Consider the following 22,500-nt stretch of genomic DNA (forward strand, 5'->3'; position numbering starts at 1 on the left):
TGTACCAAATTCTAGCCTGAGTATGTGATAGACAGGTATACATAATGTTTGTTTGTCACCCCTACAGCTGCAGCAGAGAGGGCTATGAACATCAAGGCCCATTCAGACAGACTGACAAGCATGTATCAACAGGCTGGTGAGTACAGATCTATCTTTTAGTATATAGTGCCATAAAGTAGAAGGAGTACATTGTTTACTGCAATTAGGTATATTGTGTAATGTGTCTAATAAATAAAACACGTTTGTCACACTAATACTTATCCACAGGATGTCCATTAACAAAAGTGTCATTTCACTGTAATACAAATATACAACAAACTGTTGTGTTTACCCTGGTATGTTGTAGAAATAGAATGTGTACAGGTTCATTACAGCAAATATGGCATTGACAGCATGAAATAACCGAGGCTGCCCTGGGAAACAGCTATTATGCATTACAGCCTTGTGTTAACCTTTGCTTTCCATATTGTATTAAGTCAAAGGAGTTATACACAGTACAATAACTGTCTGCCATGCATGAATTCCATGATTACAAGGTCAGACTGTCCAACCCAAAAATTATTAATCAGAAATCAGTTGAGCAAGAGACATCAATTCCCTGGTACCTCAGTGTGATGGAAAATAGCATTGTTGTTCATTTTAGCACACCCAGACATGTTTTGAATCCAGGGATTGTACTGATGTGTACATATACACACAACAGAAACCCTGAAGATTTGTAGAAACAGTCAGAAAGTGTTAACAGATATTTTCCCCACAGGTCTCACTGGTAAAGAAATGTGTTTAGTAGCTGTATGAAGGGTATACTAATACACCTGAGTATGTGTAGAAATAGTCAGAAAGTGTTAACAGATATTTTCAACACTGCCCTTAGAGGTAAATAAATGTGTATAGTATCTGTATGAAGGGTATACTAATACACTGTGTACAACTGTTCCACTGTCCAACCCCATATACCTGCAAATGTCAGCAAGATAGGTATGTATACCATGCTCTCCTCCTGATATATGCCTCTCAACTGTCATGCTGTCATGGCTAGTGGTTATTGATGCCATTCACCTTGGACACAGATAGGAATCCAGGTGAGCTATGCTAGTAGCAGACTCACACAAGATCATTTCAGGGTAACCCTTCTGTGTCAAGTATGTAAATCTGACATGTACAAGACCCCTCCAGTAAAGCAGCCACAGTGTACCCAGTCTGCCCCATATCATTACAGGTTGACAGTCTAACAGGTATGTATGTGCCACAGAAGCTATGGGCTATAGGTAGATGTAAAGTTAGTGCAGACCTGTAGAGTATTTAGCAGTACTATTGTGAAAAATAGAAGCCAATATAGTTGTTAATGGACTTTCTATTCTCTCCCCCTACCGGTCACCTGCATCTAAACTTATTATTTATATACTATGGGTATCTTGTTCTCAAAAACTATTGTTGGGACATGTGTTCTATTATTGTTTATATATTTCATTGATTGCATATTAACATTCTGACAGAAAGATACCACAGTACAAACAAAAAAAATATTGATTTCAACAACTGGCTAAGTTTCTGGTGTCATTCTAAGGGAATCAAGTATCTATCTGCTTGGGATGACATAACTGACAGACCTTGATGCTTTGCCAGAGATGGCCTGCATCTGTCACCCCTGTGTTTCGGGGTACTAGCTAAAGCTCTTACCAGCCCTATACTGCCTTTTTAGATAGAGTTCCAAAGACCAAATTACCACTATAACAGCTATAAATAAATGCAATCTGAGGGTCATGTTGCTCAATGCCAGAAGTCTAAATCTCAAGATGCACTCACGTGAAACACTCTTTAAAACTGAGAACATCGACATTTATGCTGTAATAGAGACCTGGTTTAAAGAGGCAGAAAGCACCCCTGTGCTGCCAGGCTATATTTCATTTCACACCTTTCAGCCATGAAACATGGACCGAAGCTCCAAAGGCAGTGGTGCCTCCGTATTCATAAAGGATATACACCTACAGACTATTAGCCCAGCATAATGCATCTGAGATACTTCAGGTACAGCTAACATTGAGTAAGATTGTGATCCAGGTCATAGCCTGCTATAGGTCTCCAACTATGTCCCTAGACTCTCACTCCACATTGCTAAGCATCCTGGACTCTATCAAGGTCCAACCCAACACTCTCATACTAGGAAACTTGAACTACCCATCAATCAACTGGGAAAACTACTCAAGCACCAATGCACTGTCCCAACGCTTACTGGAATTCATCAAATTCTAATGCCCTGGACCAGCACATTCTTTCCCCCACTAGAGGAAGCAGCATTTCTTTACCTGGTTATTACTAACATGGGCAACCATTGCTCTACACCAATAGTCAATTCTTCCCTGGTTAGATCCAACCACAAACGAATCACTGTGGAAATCCATATCTCACCCACACCCTCAGCAAAGGTATCCACCATGAAAAACCTCTCCAAAGCTGACGTTTGACTCCTAAAAACAAAGGTGGCTAACTTCACAGCACCCATGACAATGGAAAATAGATGCATGACTGTCGAATCATACACCAGTGCACTGTACGAACACGTAAAATAAATGCATGGAACTACCCATACCCAACATAACCAAGACGGTCTCCTCCAGAAAAAAGGAAGCCAGTCTGGTGGTCCCCTGCCATTAATAAACTCTACAACAGAAGGAAGAAAATGTTGCAGAAAAAGGTGAAGTCCCAAGACTGGAAAAATTCCCTTATTAACCTCAACAAAAAGTTGAGATCCCTCATAAAAACCTCCAAAGCCAGCTATGAATGCAGAATTTCAGCAGACACTAAAAACAACCACAAAGCCTTCTTTGGTTATATCAAGAATCTCAATGGCAATACCCAGATTTGCTCTGAGTTACTGCACAATGCTACCTTCCATACTGAGCAAGAAAAAAGTAGTACTCCACACCGTCAAACAAGCTTTAATAAAATGACAAAGCTTTCAGATATAAACTATCTTTCATCAGTGTCTTAAATACAATGATTATAAAACAGCACTTTTTAAAACTCATAATACTCACATCACAAGACACAGCAACCTATCAGCAACAGTATTCAAAACACCAATTAATCCCTTAAAATAACAGTAGCAGCAACATATACATAAATAATACAAATTCACTTTTTCTTCACTTTTTGTTGTTTCATTTTCAAAACTGGTTTAAGTGTAACCTGCTTATTCAGTCCTGGATATTTGTATGTTTCTAGTCGAACAATCCACTCATATTCCTTCATATCTACATAATTTATCAGATCATCACGTCTAGCATTTGAATAGATAATCTGCATAACTCTAAAGCTAAACTGATGAGTATCAGCAGTTTCACTTATGTGTTTTGCTAGAGAATTTGTAAGTATATTCCTACGAATTTCAGACCTATGCTCTATCCTGTCTCTTAGCCTTCTAACCAACTTTCCAACATAAAACCCCAAATATTTATTACATGTAGCAAGATAAATAATAGCTGATGTATTACATATAGCAGTGTAGTGAAAAACAAATCTTCTACCACTCACAGGATGCACAACCTCCACTGACTGATTTATAGTGGAGCAACAAGAACAGTTGTGACAAGGAAAAGTACCCTTTTTTTAAAAACAGGGGCAGTATTATTATTCAAAGAAAAATCCTTGTAACATAAAAGTTTCTTCAAGTTGTTACAATTTCAATAGGTAAACATATGTCTCTCTTAAAGCCAATTTTCATGACCTGGTATGGCCTTTAAAATGCCCCAATCACTCTTAATAACATTCTCTATTACCTTACTAGCCCTACTATAGGTCATAAGGTATCTTAGAGGTTGTGTCCAGTCATCGAATCAGAAAAATAGGGGTTAGCTTTTGAGTCCCTTAGTCTCAAGACATTCCCCCTTAGCTTTTTTCTATTTTACTTATATTATATCCTCTTTCAAGAAAACTATTAGTCATTTCATGCATCTGACCCCCACAAACCGCTGATTGAGTATTCAGCCTACTGGCACGTAGATATTGACTTTTAAGGACACTTTTAAAGGTCCGTTTTGCATGCATATTTTTTTGTGTGGATATTGGTTTATGTGCACACCTTTTTTATGTATACATATCTCTAAACCAGACTCCATTATTTTTAATTGAACATCCAAGAAATTCAAACACCTAACAGAGAATGTTATTTCAAATTTAAGAAATACAGCAGTGCCATTCAAATACTCATAGGAACACTGTAATTCCTCAACCGTGCCATGCAAAACCAGAAAAATGTCTTCCACAAAATGCTTATAAAACAAAATCTTGGACACAAATGGATTTTTATTTCCTTGCACATTTTTCTCTTCACATACTCCAAGGGTTAAATTAGCATATGTATTGGCTATGGCCGTCCCCATAGCTGTTCCATATATCTGATGGTACACTTGTTTATTGAATATAAAGATATTATTCTCCAGTACCAAATCCAGTAATTCACATATGGTCACTATATATCTATTACCGACATTTCCATATTCCTGTAGTATTTCCTTTACACAATCAATTCCATAAGCATTGAGTATTCCAGTGAAAAGGGATTTTACATCAAGCATTAACAAAAGGAACAAATCATGGGTATGGCCACTATACCAATTATATAGTTGAGTTAGAAAATCACCTGGCCAATAGTTTCAGGGAGGGGATGGATGACAGAACTGATATCAGTATACTTACAGGACATTTTGAAGGGCTACTTGAAATTTATACCAAGTTATATTAAGAGTACAGGTGATTTTCTAACTCAACTATATAATTGGTATAGTGGCCATACCCATGATTCATTCCTTTTGGTAATGTTTGATGTAAAATCCCTATTCATCTGTCCCACAAAAAATAATTGCCCCATACATAGCTCTACATTTCACCCCATGTACAGTGAAATTAATCAATCTAACCACAAATTATTCTCCAAATGTCTGTCACCAACATCCTTCCCTGTGGGATGTGAGGCTGTAAATTCCAAACTCTACACATTATCCTCAATTGTTGCTGCAGAAGAAACATAAAGCTATGGTCCTTTCCTACACCCTTCCTGCACATCCCTAGCTGGGTCTCTTAATGTTTTACCTCCTGCTTGCCCCAATTTCACTACTTTTCTATTACCCTTTTTTTCTTTAATTAAAATTAGCAAGGGTGTGAGTGGGAGTAAGTGGTGCTAAGTGAAGCTAAAGGGGTTTAACCATCTCTTAGCATCACTTAGCTTCACACAAGACCATGCAAACCCACCTACAACTCCTTAAAAGTGCCTTAATCACTGTCTCCATCAGCCCTTGTTCTGCCCAGCAACAAAATAATCTGCACTGCCAAGTCTTCAATCCAGGACCCTGTGCACTACAATCACAGCAATGTACCTCTAAACAATCAGAGCTGTAGAAATGCACAATGTTTTAACAAACATATCATGCATGACATTTATGTAACATAAGGGAAAATATATATCCATATTACTCTGATATACATATATATGTACATACCTATATATATATATATATATATATATATATATATGTGTGTGTGTGTGTGTGTGTGTGTGTGTGTGTGTGTGTGTGTGTGTATATATATATATATATATATATATATATATATATATATAAACCAACCTCTTACTGCAAGACATCTGCAAAAAGCCTGACAAAGGGGGAGGATAAAGGAAAAACAATAGTGACAACTTTGAAATATGAACCATCCACTGTAATGGTTGATGTGCTGCATACCACTGTAAAAACGTATTTTGTAATATGTGTATAGTAATCATGTCTAAATAACTAAATGTATCTCTAATTGTTCTATGTGGAGCTTTTCTCCCCGGGCCTCTGCTGAAAAAGGGCCTTTTTGGCTCAGTCAGACACCCCTGGTTAACAAATGTAAAATAAATAAAAAATAACTGCACCCAAATGACTATAATTCCCCTCAGAGCAGGTAGAAGTAGCTGTGCAGCCAAAGTCCCATTTGTTGGAACTAGCAGCAGTGTCCAGGTCCACACCACAATACTATGTGGACACCTACTTAGGTTCATAGGTTCATAGGTCTGTACTAGGCTAATGGCCCTGGAGCCTTTACAAGCTTAGCTCATAGGATTACCCTGGCATCATGCCGCCTGACCTTAGTTTCCAGTGCCTCTGTCGAGTAGAGCCACTGGAGTGATCCCAAGGGTGAACTGTCTATTTTTCATCCACTCATCAAGATTTCTCTTGAAGAGGGCTGGTGAGGTGCTCAGTTTGACATGTAAGGGAAATCTATTCCAAGCATGAGCAGTCTCTGGGTTATGAACCTGTCCCTCCAGCACGTTCTGTTGATTGTGGTAATGATGTTGAGGTCTCTGGACTGTGTGGTGCAGAGGGACTGAGATTTCTTTAGATGTAGCATTTCTAACAGAGCTGGGTCAGACATAGCTTTGTAAGTCAAGCAGAAATTGCATCTAAGTAGGCAATATGAGACAGAGAATAGTTGGAGTTTTTTGAGATTGTCCATATAGGACAATTGTTTAAGGCCTAGGATCCTCTTTGTGAGGTACCTTTGCAGCCTCTCCAGTTGTTGCAGGTGTCTAGTGAGGTATATGCCAAATGGGGAATTGTACTCAATGAATGGCCTAATGAGGGAAGAGTAGAGGGAGGGACAATGACCTCTTTCTTCCTGGATGGAAAACCCTTAGTAATGAGATGTGCCACATAGAAGGACTTTATGACAACATTAGCAATGTGGTAGTCAAAAGAGAGGTTGCTGTCAACCTGTGTTCCCAGACCTCTTATAACACCTTCTGTGTTCAGTGGACTACCATCGATATGGTAATTCATGGGAACTGTTTTTTTCCCAAAGGGGATGATGACACATTTTTTGGCATTGAGCTTAAGGCCATGGTTCTGACACCAGTAGTTGGTCTCAGTGAATCCTTTCTGTAGGATGTCAACATCACTTGGGGAGTTAATAAGGGCTCCCAACTTTCAATCATCTGCGAACTTTGTCAACCAGAGTCTCTTCATGTTGGCCTGAACTTCAGAGAAGTAGATACAAAACAGGAGAGGACCCAGGACCAATCACTGTGGGACTCCACTTGTGACCGTTCAGCAGACTGACTTGGAGTCAGCTACTTTCAGACGGTTCTATATGTGAGCCAGTTTGCAACTCACCTAGTGATATAGGGGTTGATGCCTAGCTCAGTGCATTTTTCTGTGATTCCTGATTGGGTAATGGTATCATTGGCCTTGGCCAGATCAAGGTAGGCTGTATGAACCACCTTGCCTTCATTCACAGTTCTGGTGACTGACTCAAAGAAGTTGACCAAGTTGAGCAGACATGATCTACCCTTCACAAAACCAAACTATGTGGGATCCAGAGTTTGGAGATTCCCTATATCCTTGTTTATTAGGTCCATAGCTCTGCATATCAGACTTGTCAGGCTAATGGGGTGATAGTTCCCAGGGTCTGTAGTCACTCCTCCTTTGTGGAGATGGGATGACTATAGCAGTGCACCATTTGGTAAGGACAAAGCCTGAACAGGGCACACAGGTGAGGTACCGGTTTTATATATATATATATATATATATATATATATATATATATATATATATATATATATATATATATATATATATATATATATATCTATATATATATATATATATATATATATATATATATATATATATATATATATATATATATATATATATATATATATATATATATATATATATATATATATATATATATATATATATATGTATATATATATATATATATATATATTTATATTTATATATTTATATTTATATTATATTAACATTTGTTGACTGGGAAAGTCCAACTAGGTCCCACAGAGCCTGTTTTCAGCGGAGGCCCAGGGAGAAATGCTCCAGATGTTCACTCTGTAGTTAATGTAGAACACAGCCAGGAATATTGTCAGGTCCCATATAAGTTGTATTCTTGGCCTTGGACAGTGCAGTTTTAACCTGCACAGCAGTAATACTGGGTGTTTGGCAATCTACTGGTATTGTGATTGGTCCTTTGGTAGGGAGAGAGGGGTAAAGTTGGCACTGAATCTGTCAGCCAGTATATTGGCAATATCTGTTGGCTCAGTATAGGAGGTACCATTGTGCAGTAGCTCAGAGCAAATCTGGGTATTGCCGTGGAGATTCTTTACATAACTATAGAAGGCCTTGTGGCTGTCTTTACTATCTGCTGCAATTCTGTTTTCATAGCTAGCTTTAAAGGATTTGATCAGGGATGTGAACGTTTTGTTAAGGCTGATAAGGGAGTTTTTCAGTCTTGGGACTTCACCTTAATCCACATCAGTTTCCTCCTTCTGTTGTAGAGTTTGTTTATGGCAGGGGACCACCAGATTAGCTTCATTTTTTTGGAGGAGAGCATCTTGGTTCTATTAGGTATGGTGAGATCCATTCATTTGTGTACATGTTCATACAGTGCATTGGTGTATGATTCAGCGGTCATGCAACTATTCTCCATTTATGGACTCAGCAATACCTGACAGGACAACATCATCTCCCTCTAGGTGGGGTAAATGCCCATGGTGGACATCAGCAATACACAAATACCATAACAGGTGGAAATAATTGCTGGACTGGCCAAGAAGGAACAGGTGCCTCACTGGAAGCAATGTCACCTTGGTCTGCACAAGAAAATAAGGTCACAGGTGATTTCCCCATAAGCTATCTTTGAGTGCACATTGGACACATCCACCAAGGCCAATCACTAGGCCATCTACACGTGTCTGCAATTCCAGAGGCAACATGCAATTCTGCTCTGTAGTGGTGGTCAGTAACACCACATACACATATGACATACATATAGGCAAACAGCTGCAGACAGGTGAAGTGTAAACATCACCCCCCCTGTCCCCTCTTTGGTACACATGTGGATGCATAGCACCTGCCCCCCCTCCCCTCATCATCAGGAAGCAGGTCCGTAATGCCCTTTCAAAGGCAACACACAGACGTCTCCATAGGCCTGATACCATCCCTTGCTGCATCCTACATGAACATAGGCATAGGCTCTCCGATCCATTCTGCACTGTAGTCAACCACAGCCTGAGCACCAGTGTCAACCCATCTGCAGAGAGGACAGCCACTGTCATCCCTATACACAAAGGGGGAGCAATCAACCGACCCAGGCAATCATATGCACATCAGCCTAACTAACCTGCTCTCAAGGGCATGGATGGCAATATCAAGGACATTATGAACAGGGACATTGGCAAAATTGAAATGCCTGGGCCCACACAGCATGGTATTGTCAAAGGGAGATCAGGCCTGTTAAACCTGGTCAACCTCTCTGAACTGGCCAACAAACACGAGGACAAGGGGAAGATGGTGAGCAATGTCTTCCTTTACCTAGCCCAATTCTCTCACAATAATCCACAGGTGGCCAGGATACATATGTTTACACAGCTAGGCTCCAATCTGTATGTTACCAGATGGGTAGCTAACTAGCCCAATGATAGTACCCACTTGGTCAAAGTAGTGGTACCCACCTCTAGTATTAAATTCTTCCAATGCAGTGTACACCAAGGATCAGTCTGGGGCCCTCTACTGTTTGAGATATATGTATCTGAGGTAGAGGACAACAGTGGTGGTCTGTGACTGACCAGGTGTACAGATGCTTGCAAGCTGGCCACTGTCTTACATTTCCCTACAAATGTGAACATCCCCCAAGAGGCACTCAACCAATTAATGACTGGTGCAAGAAGCATTACCACAAACTGAATACCAGGAAAAGCATCATTCTGCCTGCTGTGGCAGATGTCATCCGCACTAAGTATGACAGTAATAATGTACTGAGCATGCAATCAGGTGTGAGGCAACTTTGTGCACCAAGGTTTGTAGCAACCTGACAGTTTCCCACCATGTGGGCACCATTGTACAGAATGCCCACCTCACAATTATGGGTATATCATTCAGGAACCAGGAGACCATAACATCCCTGTACTCCACCCTCATCAGATGCATTACCAAGTACAATGGCTCCTTTGGCATGTACCTTGCCAAGCAAATGCCGCATTTGTAGAGGCCACAGAGATTCCTGACCAGGCAATTCCAGGGTCTGCAACACCTATCCTATACAGGTAGGCTGAAAGCTCTGTCCCTGTACTCAGTCTAATACAGACTGATCATAGGTGACCTGTGTCTGGCATACAAGGCCATGTCCAAACCAGCCTTAATGGTGTTTCTGCATGTCTGTAAGACAAATTGCACTCGTGTATCAGGCATGCAAGGCCCTCACCTGGTCTGTGACATGTATAGTACTTGTTGGTGTCCCACACAATACACTGTCTGTAAAATACACTCCCTCCCCATGTCTAGCAGTGTACGCGTATAGCCCTCTGGAAAATTAAGCTGGACGACTGAATGGGAAATGGATGAGACACCCCTGGGATCTTGCATGTGTCCCAGATGTGCATGGGAAACAGGTGCTGGCTTGGATGTGGCATGGGAGAACATCTGGGCCAGGTTTATGAGGACATCAGGGCCAATAGCCTGGTATCATGTTATGAGGCTATACACCCAGTACTTTACATGTGTACTGTATGTATTGCAGACTGTCCTGCAGTGTTGTCTGAAATGAATTCCTGTGAATCTGAACTGTGTATGTACTGCAGTGATAATGTAGAGTCCTGTCCCCTCATCAGTTATCATTGCATATCGTTACACCTTGTCAGTGTGTGTTGTCTGTATAGCAGTAAGTCAGCTCTTACAGTGCATGCATATGCACTTGGTGACACTGTATAGCTCACTCCAATAGCCTTGGTCTTGGCCACAATTACCATTCTGCTACTAGGTCCATTATACAGTGGGATTTGTCACCCTTTGTTGTAGGCCTGACAATAGCAGTGAAAGAGATGGATTGCGGCAAGCAGAACTACCATAAGGTCTGACCTGAAGGGCCCATAGGTGTCACAGCGGTGCCAGACTGTAGCAGGAGTGTGTGTGTGTGTGTGTGTGTGTGTGTGTGTGTGTGTGTGTGTGTGTGTGTGTGTGTGTGTGTGTGTGTGTGTGTGTGTGTGTATCTCATCAAACATAATACTGCAGGGTATTACTGTACATATGTTGTGTTCCACTCACAGGTGAACACAGGGGTCAGTGTCTTTCCCTCTCATGACCTGATGTCAGTGGCTTGGCAGACTCCTATGATGATGGTGGTCATAGTGAGGCACAGGTGAGGTCATCAGTGTCTTGGCCCGTTCCATTGTTTTGCATCCCAATTTCACCCACCATGTCCCCGCACACAGTCAGTATGCCTACATATGCCCAGTACCCAGCAGCCATGGATAGTGGACAGGGTAAGGGTGATGGCATGGAAAGGCTAGTGTGTTTAGTATGGTGAGTGTGAGTGTAGACACCAGCCATAGGAAGAGGACAAGCGAGGTCACACACACTCAGATGGACAAGGGTGCTAAACAGAGGACTGCTACCAATCAAGCCCCTGTTGCAAGTGCCATGACAGGTGTTACCAGATGCATGTTATGGTTTGTAATGGAAGCACAGGCGTGTACTGACTGCAGCACCAGACAGATGCTCAGCGTCATGCATGCAGTTCTCTCTGCCAGGCATAGTGACCTCCACTGCAGTTGTGATGCCATATGTCATCCTGACAATGTTGGGGATAGACAGTGGGGTGAAACGTTGTCACTGCTCAACCATGCATTGTCTGTGCTCAAGCATGTGTTGGGAGTAGGGCATTGGCCAGGTGAATGTAGGTCAGCAATATGATCAGCTGTGAGTCCACATGGCCATGCACATTCACAGCCCCATAGTGGCAGTACCAACAGCACTACTAAAGGGATGGTGCTGTCCACATCACACTGGAGCAGGCCATATGCACGTTGTTCTGGCCAGTCCCATAAGGGACACAGGCCCAGCAGACAGCAGCCAGCATCAGGAAGCAGTACTGCATCTATCCTTGGGCCTGGCAATGCCAGTGATACTCCTGGCAGAACCATACCACATCCCTGCCAGGAGACAGTGAACCATACATCCTGCCATGTATGGTCCACAGTTGTCCAACATAGACCTATGTCAGGCATCCACATTGCTTGCAGGTGTGCAGAAGAACATCCAGACATCCATATCCCAGTCCAGTCACCACCAGATATGCACAGCTCCTGTCAGCCATATGGCCTGGCATAGGCCTCTGGCAATCCAACACCACACCCTATGCATGTGATGATACATGTGCCACAAGCCTGTTATCCATACTATTGATTTGCAGACATGCTCATATGGGTCTGTTGCACAGGGTGACTATGGTGCAGTGTAGCAATTTCATGCTGTGTAAGGTGCTGTCTGCTGGCAGTAGTTATGGGTATACATTGATGTGTATGTGCCTTGTTAGCCATAATGCACTATTGCTGTTAGTGCTGCTGACTTACTGTAGTGTCATGTACTGTATTCTGGTTGTGTTCCAGGTGTCTGTGTGTCTGCAGGCTGTGAGCCTGCTGGCAGTAGCAATGTTGGGTAAGATGGAGTGGATACACAGTCACCTTATCATAGCCAAGGTATAGCTGTACATGTACATGTTTACAAGGTGTGTTTACATGCAACAGTATGTGAGGGGCAATTGTGGCAGACAGTGTGATCTTGCATACATACCCTTGACACAGCCACCTAGCCCACATACATGTAACCTGGGTGTTCCATAGGTCTGCAGGCTCATCCATACAGAGGAGGTTACCTGAGCACAGGCACTAGGTCCCTCACCAGCTTAGCCATTATACCCATTGCAACAGATTCAGCTATCAACACCTGTTGCCCCTGCCATTTCTGTCACATCCACTTGACCATCATGCCATTGATGTGAGTTTGTCTGGTACTGTGTATGACAGGTTTGGGGTATGTATTCCTGGCACAGGTCAGCCTCTGTTAGTCTAACCTGACAATCACCAGCATGCATGCCTGCTATCTCATATGCATGTCTGGCCTCTCCTGCTGGAAGTGAACACAGAGTCATAGTCCTGTACATGGGGCATCTGACAAAGGGCTGAGCACAGCCCAAACGGTGCAGTCTTATGAATGATAGCGCTAGATACATAACACAGATAGCACAGCAGTACTGTAGTGTGGCAGTGTCTGCAACCACTATTGGAGTGAGTGACAATTGCAGGGACTGTCAGGGTTGGCAATGGTGGGTTCAGAGACTCTTAAGATGTTAGAGCCATCAAACACACACACACACACACACACACACACACACACACTCACACGCACACACGCACACACGCACACACACACACGCACACCACTGCATGAGGACATGCATTGAGACACACATGCACATGGAGGTGACACTAATCAGAGTGGATGACCTACCCATCTATTAATGTACAATACACAGTGATACGATGATTGCACCACAGTGGCTTGGTGTTAGAAACTGTGTAACTGTGCTTGTAGGGTGGATGACAGTATGGGCTAACACTAGTTTGCCAATGGGGGTGTTCACAGGGTGGAAGAGGCACACAACATGGTATAGCCATCAGATATACACACTGAAGACAGCCACATGGGTTGCCAATAGACAGTTGCCAATAGACATATTAGTAACCCTACATATCCACTTGTATGTACTATAGTGCTGGGTACACATGCCATGCTCCACATATATTATATGCCTGGGACATAACATACATCCTCTTACAGCAGGTAATCTTGCAAATGCCTTCATAGGTGATGGGATAACCCACCAGACATTGCGATCGGTCTTGTCTACTGCTCCTACATACCTGCACAAGTGATAGTGTGACAGACTTTGTATCAGCATTGTGTGCCACTCAGATATTATTTCTAATGCTGGCATGTGTGTCAGTATGGTAACTGTGACATGTTTGGCAATGATATCACAGGAATGCTCATTGCCAGGGGAGACAGACAACATATAGGTTGCAAACATGGACAGACAACATATAGGTTGCAAACATGTGCATATCCCATGTACAACTGTACAGCTGACTGGTATGGGCTATATAGTGTTACATGGTGCATATGTGGCAGATCCAAGTAACAGGGTCTTTAAAGTAATATCATGGGTAGGGGTCAACAGGCCTAAAAATGGTTAAACCTACACACAGAACAGCCACAGGGGATAAACTTCACACACTACTATAGTTGTCAGTAGGTTAATAGGTTCATAGGTGTGTACTAAGCTAATGGCCCCGGAGCCTTTACAAGCCTATCCCATAAGATTACACTGGAATTATGCCACCTGACCTTAGTTCCCAGTGCCTTTGTTGAGTAGAGCCACTAGAGTGATCCCCAGGGTGAATTTTCTATTTTCCATCCACTCATCATGATTTCTCCTGAAGAGGGCCAGTGAGGTGCTCCACTTGACATGTATGTGAAGTATATTCCATAACATTGGCAGTCTCTGGATTATGAACCTGTCCCTCCAGTTTATTTTGTTGATTGTGGTAATGAGGTTGAGGTCTCTGGAGCATGTATTGCAGAGGGATTGGGATTTCCTTAGTTGTAGAATTTCTAACAGAGCTGGGTCAGACATAGCTTTGTAAGTCAAGCAGAGATCGCCTCTCAGTAGGCAATATGAGAAAGAGAATAGTTGGAGTTTTTTGAGTCTGCCCATATAGGACAAGTGTTTAAAGCCTAGGATCCTCTTTGTGAGGGTTTTTTTGTGTCCTCTCCAGTTGTTGCGGGTGTCTAGTGAGGTACATGCCAAATGAGGCATTGTACTGGATAATTGGCCTAATGAGGGAAGAGTAGAGGGAGACAATGACCTCTTTCTTCCTGGATGCAAAACACTTGGTAATGAGATGTGCCACATAGAAGGACTTTCTGACCACAGTAGCAACGTGGTCGTCAAAAGAGAGGTTGCTGTTAATCTGTGTTCCCAGATCTCTTATGATGCCTTCTGTGTTTAGTGGACTACTATCGATGTGGTAATTCATAGGAACTGGGTTTTTCCCTAAGGGGATGATGGCACATTTTTTGGCATTGAGCTTAAGGCCATGGTTCTGACACCAGTCATTGGTCTCAGTGAGGCCTTTCTGTAGGATGTCAGCATCACTTGGGGAGTTAATTATGGCTCCCAACTTTCAATCATTTGTGAACTTTTTCAGCCAGAATCCTTTTGTGTTGGCCTGGACTTCAGAGAAGTAGATACCAAACAGGAGAGGACCCAGAACCTAACCCTGTGGCACTCCACTCATGACTGGTCAGCAGTCTGACTTCGAGTCAGCTACTTTTACACTGTGGGTTCTATCTGTGAGCCAGTTTGCAACCCATATAATGATATAGGAGTTGATGCCTGGGTTCCTATTACGTTATCGAAAGATAATGTAATCGAATGGCCAAAACATCGAAATTTGAATTGTGGGATTGCAGTACAGTGAAGATTGGGATAGTTGCCCTTTCCTCACTGCAGTGGGAACTCGGAGTTGGAATATATATTTAGCGAGGGGTGTGGGGGGGACGCAGCATAATGCAAAATTTGTCCGTTTCACTCTTTCGGCCATTCCATCATGGTATCTTTTGATAACGTAATATGAACCCTTGACGCCTAGCTTAGTGAGTTTTTCTATGATTCCTGAGTAGGGAATGGTATCAAAGGCCTTGGCCAGATCAAGGTAGGTTGTATGAACCACTTTGCCTTCATCCACAGCTCTGGTGACTGACCCAAAGAAGTCAACCAAGTTGAGAAGGTATAATCTACCCTTCACAAAGCCAAACTGTGTGGGATCCAGAGTTTGGAGATTCCCTATATCCTGCTTTATTATGTCCATGATGATGCATTCCATAGCTTTGTGTATCAGACTCATCAGGAATTGAGATTAGAACTCCTACCTATTTCCACTTTAGTATTATGCAGTTATTGTACATACCACAGAGCTTAGAGGGCTGACAAGTGTATAAAGGTAAATCTAGGATGAATGACATCAGCAGGCCTTGTAAAGTAGGGCAATTGGACATGTACTGGTTGGTACATGCCTCAAAATGGTATAACCCACACCCACAGAGGATATGATTCTCACCCAAATGCACACACTGATATGAGTCTCACACACACATGTACAAATTCCAGTACTGAGATTACTTATCTAGTTATATATACTAAAATGTTATGCAGTTATCATACACACCACGGAGCTTATAGGAATTAACAGTGTCACAAGGTCTGTCTAAGTTGATTACATCAAGAGCCCTTGTAAAATATGGCAATGGGAAATGTACTGGGTGGGAATGGCATAAAAATACATTATCCTACAAACATACACACTTACTAACACCTTCACACACACACACGCACACACACACACACACACACACACACACACACACACACACACACACACACACACACACACACACACACACACACACACACACACACACACACACATTTGCCACAACTGAGTATAGAAACCCTGCCTATCTAGTTAGCTGTACTATACTGTTACATAGTTATTACACATACCACAGAGCGTATATGGCTGAGTCCTGTCCAAAGGTACTTCTAAGGGCAATGGCATCAGTAGGACTGTTAAAGTAAGACACTAGAGAGTGTTGTGGGTGGGAGAGTCCTCAAAATACTGTATCCTACAAACATATACACTTACACATACACACACACACAAACACACACACACACACACACACACACACACACACACACACACACACACACACACACACACACACACACACACACACAACACACACACACACACACACACACACACACACACACATTTGCCAGATCAAAGAGTAGAACCCATGCCTATCTAGTTATTTTTGCTACAGTGTTACACAGTTATCACACTCACTACACAGCTTACTGGGCTGACAAATACCCAAAGGTGCTTATAAGGTGAATAACATCAGCAGGACTGCTAAAATAGGGCACTGTATGGGAAAATCCTCAAAATACTTCATCCTACAAACATACACACTTACAAATACTTGGAAACACAAACACATGAACAGGATTTGCCACAACTGAGTGTAGAAACCCTGCCTATCTAGTTATCTGTGCTATACTGTTACATAGTTATTACACATGCCACAGAACATATATGGCTGAGTCCTGTCTAAAGGTACTTCTAAGGGCAATGACATCAGTAGGACTGCTAAAGTAAGGCACTAGAGAGTGTTGTAGGTGGGAGCATCCTCAAAATACTGCATCCTACAAACATATACACTTACACATACACGCACACACACACACACACACACACACAAACACACACACACACACACACACACACACACACACACATACACACACATATTTGCCAGATCAAAGAGTAGAATCCCTGCCTATCTAGTTATTTGTACTACAGTGTTACACAGTTATCACAGTCACTACACAGCATACTGGGCTGCCAAGTGCCCAAAGGTGCTTATAAGGTGAATAACATCAGCAGGACTGCTAAAGTAGGGCACTGTATGGGAAAATCCTCAAAATACTTCATCCTACAAACATACACACTTACAAACACTTGGAAACACACACACACACACACACACACACACACACACACACACACACACACACACACACATTTACAGGATCTGAGAGTAGAACCTCTAATTATCTAGTTATTTGTACTATAGTGTTACTCAGTTATTGCACGCACTACAGAACTTACAGGGCTGACAACTGTGTAAAGGTGCTTCTAAGGGGAATGACATCAGCAGGACTGCTAAAGGTGGGCATTGGGATGTGTACTGGGTGGAAAAGTCCTCAAAATATGTCATCCTGTAAATATACAAATACACACACACACACACACACACACACACACACACACACACACACTCACATACATGCTTGCATGCACACAGACATGCACACACACACACACACACACACACACACACACACACACACACACACACACACACACACACACACATTTGCCAGAACTGGGAATGGAACCCCTGCTTATTTAGTTATTTGTACTATACTGTTACATAGTTATTGTATGAGCCCTGGAGCTTATAGGGCTGGGGCTGTGCAAAGGTACTTCTAAGAGGAATGTCATCAGCAGGACTACTAATGTGGGGCACTGGGAAGTGTTTTGGGTGGGAAGGGCCTTAAACTGTTTCAACTACAAAAAAAAAAACAAACAAACACACACTCCCTCACTCTGACACACATACTTACATTTGCCAGGACTGAGATTAGAACCCCTACCTATCTAGTTATTTGTACTACAGTGTTGTGCAGTTATCACACATGGTACAGAACTTATAGAGCTGACAGGTGTCCAATGGTACTTCTAAGTTGAATGGCAGCAGCAAATTTTGTGAAGTAGGTCAATGGGAAGTGCACAGAGTGGGAACAGTCTCCTAATACTTAAAACTATGGACACACACACACACACACACACACACACACACACAGGCAGGGGATGTTATATTATCACCCCCACCTCAGTACTATTACACAGTGGGGCTTACCTTTTATGCTGCCACATGAGACTGGTTACAACCAGTATGCCACTGTCCACAGCAGGACATCACTTTATGCAAATCAGGGTATCTGTGTGTATGACTCATTCTGTGTGTGTCCCCCTGTGTGTCTCTTTCTCTCTATCACTGTCTGTCTCTCACTTCCCCACATCTATGTGGGTGTATGCTTGACATATTGATATCTGTTGCCCATATATATGTCTGTGTATTACACGCAACAGATACAGATGTATCAGATATGGGCCACCTACAGCTGAGGGTAATCCTGTCTGATGGGTGTATGTAGGGATAGTTAAGGTGTACATAGCTGTCTGTATGCACAGACATTTATACACAATACAGTCATATAGTCAGATGTGGGTTCTAACATGGTCTGTGATTCTCTAAGTGTAAGACCATGCCCATTGTGACCCCGGCTTCTTTCGTGAAAGTGACTCCATTCCAGAGATAGGTCTACTCTGGTCTGGGGTTTTGTGCACTACAGCCATACCTCTCAGGTGTAAATAGGACTTTTCTAGGGGTACTGGGTTTGTTTAGCAGATATTTTCTGACATATCTGTAGTCTGACACTGCAATGTATTGTGTGATTATCTAGTGACAGACATCCTCAGATCATCACAGTGCTTTACCAGAGGAATACAAGATGTATGATGCACAGACCAATATTATGAGTCCAGCTATGTACATTCTTGCCCAACAATGCCAGTTAGGACGTGTGGCCACAGCTGGTTGACTGATGATGCTGTGAAACAGTCCAGTAGCTTGGCTATATCCTGGCTGGGGATCTCCTGCTTGTGTGGTATATTTTTTATCTCTGATGTCATATCCCGGTGTGGCCATACCTCTCAAATATACATTTTTTGGCAGATTGTCCTGGTGTTTGCCTAAAGGTTTTATCCAGTCTACATAAACTTGTGTTTTTATGGCAAGTTAGGTGCATTTAGTTGAAGACTGATATTACAAAATAATGACAGACATTACTGTTTCAGACTACATAACCTTCAGACAATTCCTGCTAATGCAAACCCCTCACCCTACCAACTTTCTCAGTATGTAAGGGCAATATTTACAACACATACCTATCATTGTGCCTTTGTCCCACTTTTATTTCTTTTCTTGTCCAGATGTCTTACTGTCAGAGGTTGGGAGGTGTGGGTGTGGTACAGAATGCATCCTACTGTGCAGACATGTCCATTATATGTGTAGTATAATCCACATAGCACTATGACTTCCAGGTGTGTCAGTGGCAGAGCAGTAGGTGTAGCTGACATGCATAATAGTTGGCATTGCAGTTATCTTCACATGGCCCTGTCAAAGACAGCACTGTACCTAGGCCACTACAACACAACAGTCAGGAGTAAGTGCTGGCCAGATCCTGACAATATTAACCACACATACACATAGCTCATTGACCCCTGTATGTTGTGAACATGCAGCATGTTTTAATGTGTATTGTGACAGCCCTGGTAATGTCTGCTCTGCTGCTATTTCCCTGCAAACATACATGTTACTGCATTTCTGTGGGAATATGGGGGGATCACACCTGTCAACTGTACACATTTTCACAGACTGTGCTGATATTTGCTACACAGTTTGTTTCCATTTAGCATACTAATGTCCTTTGTCTTGGGGACTAGAGGCATATCACTAAACACCACAGGTCACATTGAAATGGTATATATTTGAGTTTCAGACTTCTTACCCTTCAAAGCCTTACTGCAACTGCAAGACCTTCTGTGGTATCACTGTGTAAGTCTGTAGGTGGGTAATTCAACATTGTCACCATTTGTGGAACTTTTCTAGACATTTCTTTATGGTTTTCTACAGCTGACATACTGGGTGAGGCTGAGGGGTGAGTACAGGACCCCCACACTGGCATCCATGCCTGTGACCTATGACCCCCAGTTAGTTCGCCCCCACATATACTGCGGTGGGATTTGCCACCTTGGGTACTACTGCATAGTGTGGGGAGGCCAGTAATGAGCAGACATTTCCTGGTGTCCCACATAGCTGTCAGTTGTCTGCTACTATCCCAGTAGGCCACCCCATTCCCTTGCATGCATGTGGCAGTACCATAGATATGCTACCAAAACATACTGATACATTTATTTATTGTTAAGAAGACTGCCTTACCTTGTGCCTGTGGCAGTTGTGTGAACAGTGCTTGAGGGCTGCCTATGTTGGATGCACACAGTACACTGCCTATACATCGTATGTTACAGGTAGTGTGATGTGTGTGTCATCCATTTTTATTGTGTGTGAGAGTCAGAGAGATAAGTGCTAGTCCCTGGGTGCCTACGGTGTCAGTGTGTGTGCTATGTGTTACCTCTGCCAAGGCCAGGCCATACTGGACATGCCTCCATCTGCCTACAAGAGCTGGCTCAAGAGGTTCCTCCTCCAAGTCCATCTGTGTCTACGGGGAACTTGGCAATTGTGGACAGCTGTGTGGTCCTTCCCCATGCTGTTCCTGCTGCAGCTGGTTCTGCTGGATCATATTGTGTAGCATGGCACATACTGTGAGCATGTGTGCACATGTGGCTGGAGAGTACTGCAAGACTCCACCAGACATGTCAAGGCAGCAGAACCATGACTTAAGCATCCCAAACACATGCTCCATAATGATCCTGGTTTGTGAATGTGCCTCATTATGGCATTCTTGAGTGGGTGGGTGTGCATTTCTGATGGGTGTCATCATCCATGTATCTAGTGTATAGCCAGCATCCCCCACCAGATGGCCATATGAGATGTCCCCCCTGGCAAATCCCTGATACAGCTTTGAGGAATGCCATATGTGGGAGTCATGATAGCCTCCATACTGCCAGCGCACACATTCAGGTTAATGCCCTGGCCAATGCACACAACTTGGCAGTTGATGAAGGGGAAGCCCTTAAAGGTAGTGCTTTGATGTGGATGTGCATGCAGTCTATGGCACTCAGTACCTCCGGGTATTCTGCTACACAATGGAAGAGGTGCATATTGCTGGTAAACTCCTCATGGGTGCTGAGGAAGTAAATGTGCTCACTGGCAAATGGTAGCATGGCATCCAGGAACTGGTGGAGTACCCTGGATGCAGATGCCTGTGAGACCCTTATGATGTCCTCAGTAGGTCTTTGGAAAGTACCTACAGCCAGTATTCTTAAGGCTACACATACCTTAGTATCTACTCGGATGGGTTTCCCTCTGTTGGCTCTGGGTCTGAGTTGAGACCTGCACAGCTCAATGATTTGCTGCAGTATGTATCTGTCCACCCTGTAGCACTCTACTATCTCCAAATCATGTAGCCCCTGGTAGGTTACCCTGGGTCTGAACACTCTTCTCCTCGTCCTCAGTCTGGGGCAGTTGTCAGCATTATCCTCCTCACTGCCATCTGCCTACAGCACATACTGATGTATCAAAGTGACAACAGCCCCTAACATTTTGTCAGTTAAAATTCCCCCGAATGTGTGCCCAAATGGTGCAGAGCTTGTGGGAAAAAACAGACTGGAAGGTGTTTGCACAGTTTATACTGTTGTGCTGCAGATGCTGCCTGTATGACTGGCTGGCTATGATACATTCCACCTGCCTGATATTTTATTTGTACTTGATTGCTTTTATTCTGATATTTTCCTTTTTTTTCCCCTTCCATTTCGGCCACTTTTAAGCCTCTAGGCATGCCGTGTAAACTTGGTGCCCAAATGTAAACAGTTCTGCTTTTTCCAGGTTTTTTTTTTGTTTGTTTGTTTTAGACCCAGTGCGTGCCATGCAAACCTGTTTAGCTAAAGTAAACCCTGAGAAATGGCCATCCCCTGGACATGAACATTCTCTTCATTTCATGGAATAAGTCAATACAGCCTCAGATACACCTCCTTGTCTAGCTGTGCTTAGCTAAGCTCAAATGGGAACCATGGAGCTCCAATGTGCTTACACCAGGCATGACACACACCCTTTTCATGTCAGCTGCTTCTCCTGCTTACACCACTGCCTTATAGCTCCTACATGGTCAGGTGCAGCTAAAGAATGGTCTCCCATTTAGTGATTCAGTAAAATTTGCTCATTTGCATAC

This window comes from Protopterus annectens, chromosome 1.part1, assembly GCF_019279795.1.
Source record: "Protopterus annectens isolate FY-2018-M chromosome 1.part1, PAN1.0, whole genome shotgun sequence".
Taxonomy (NCBI): domain Eukaryota; kingdom Metazoa; phylum Chordata; order Ceratodontiformes; family Protopteridae; genus Protopterus; species Protopterus annectens.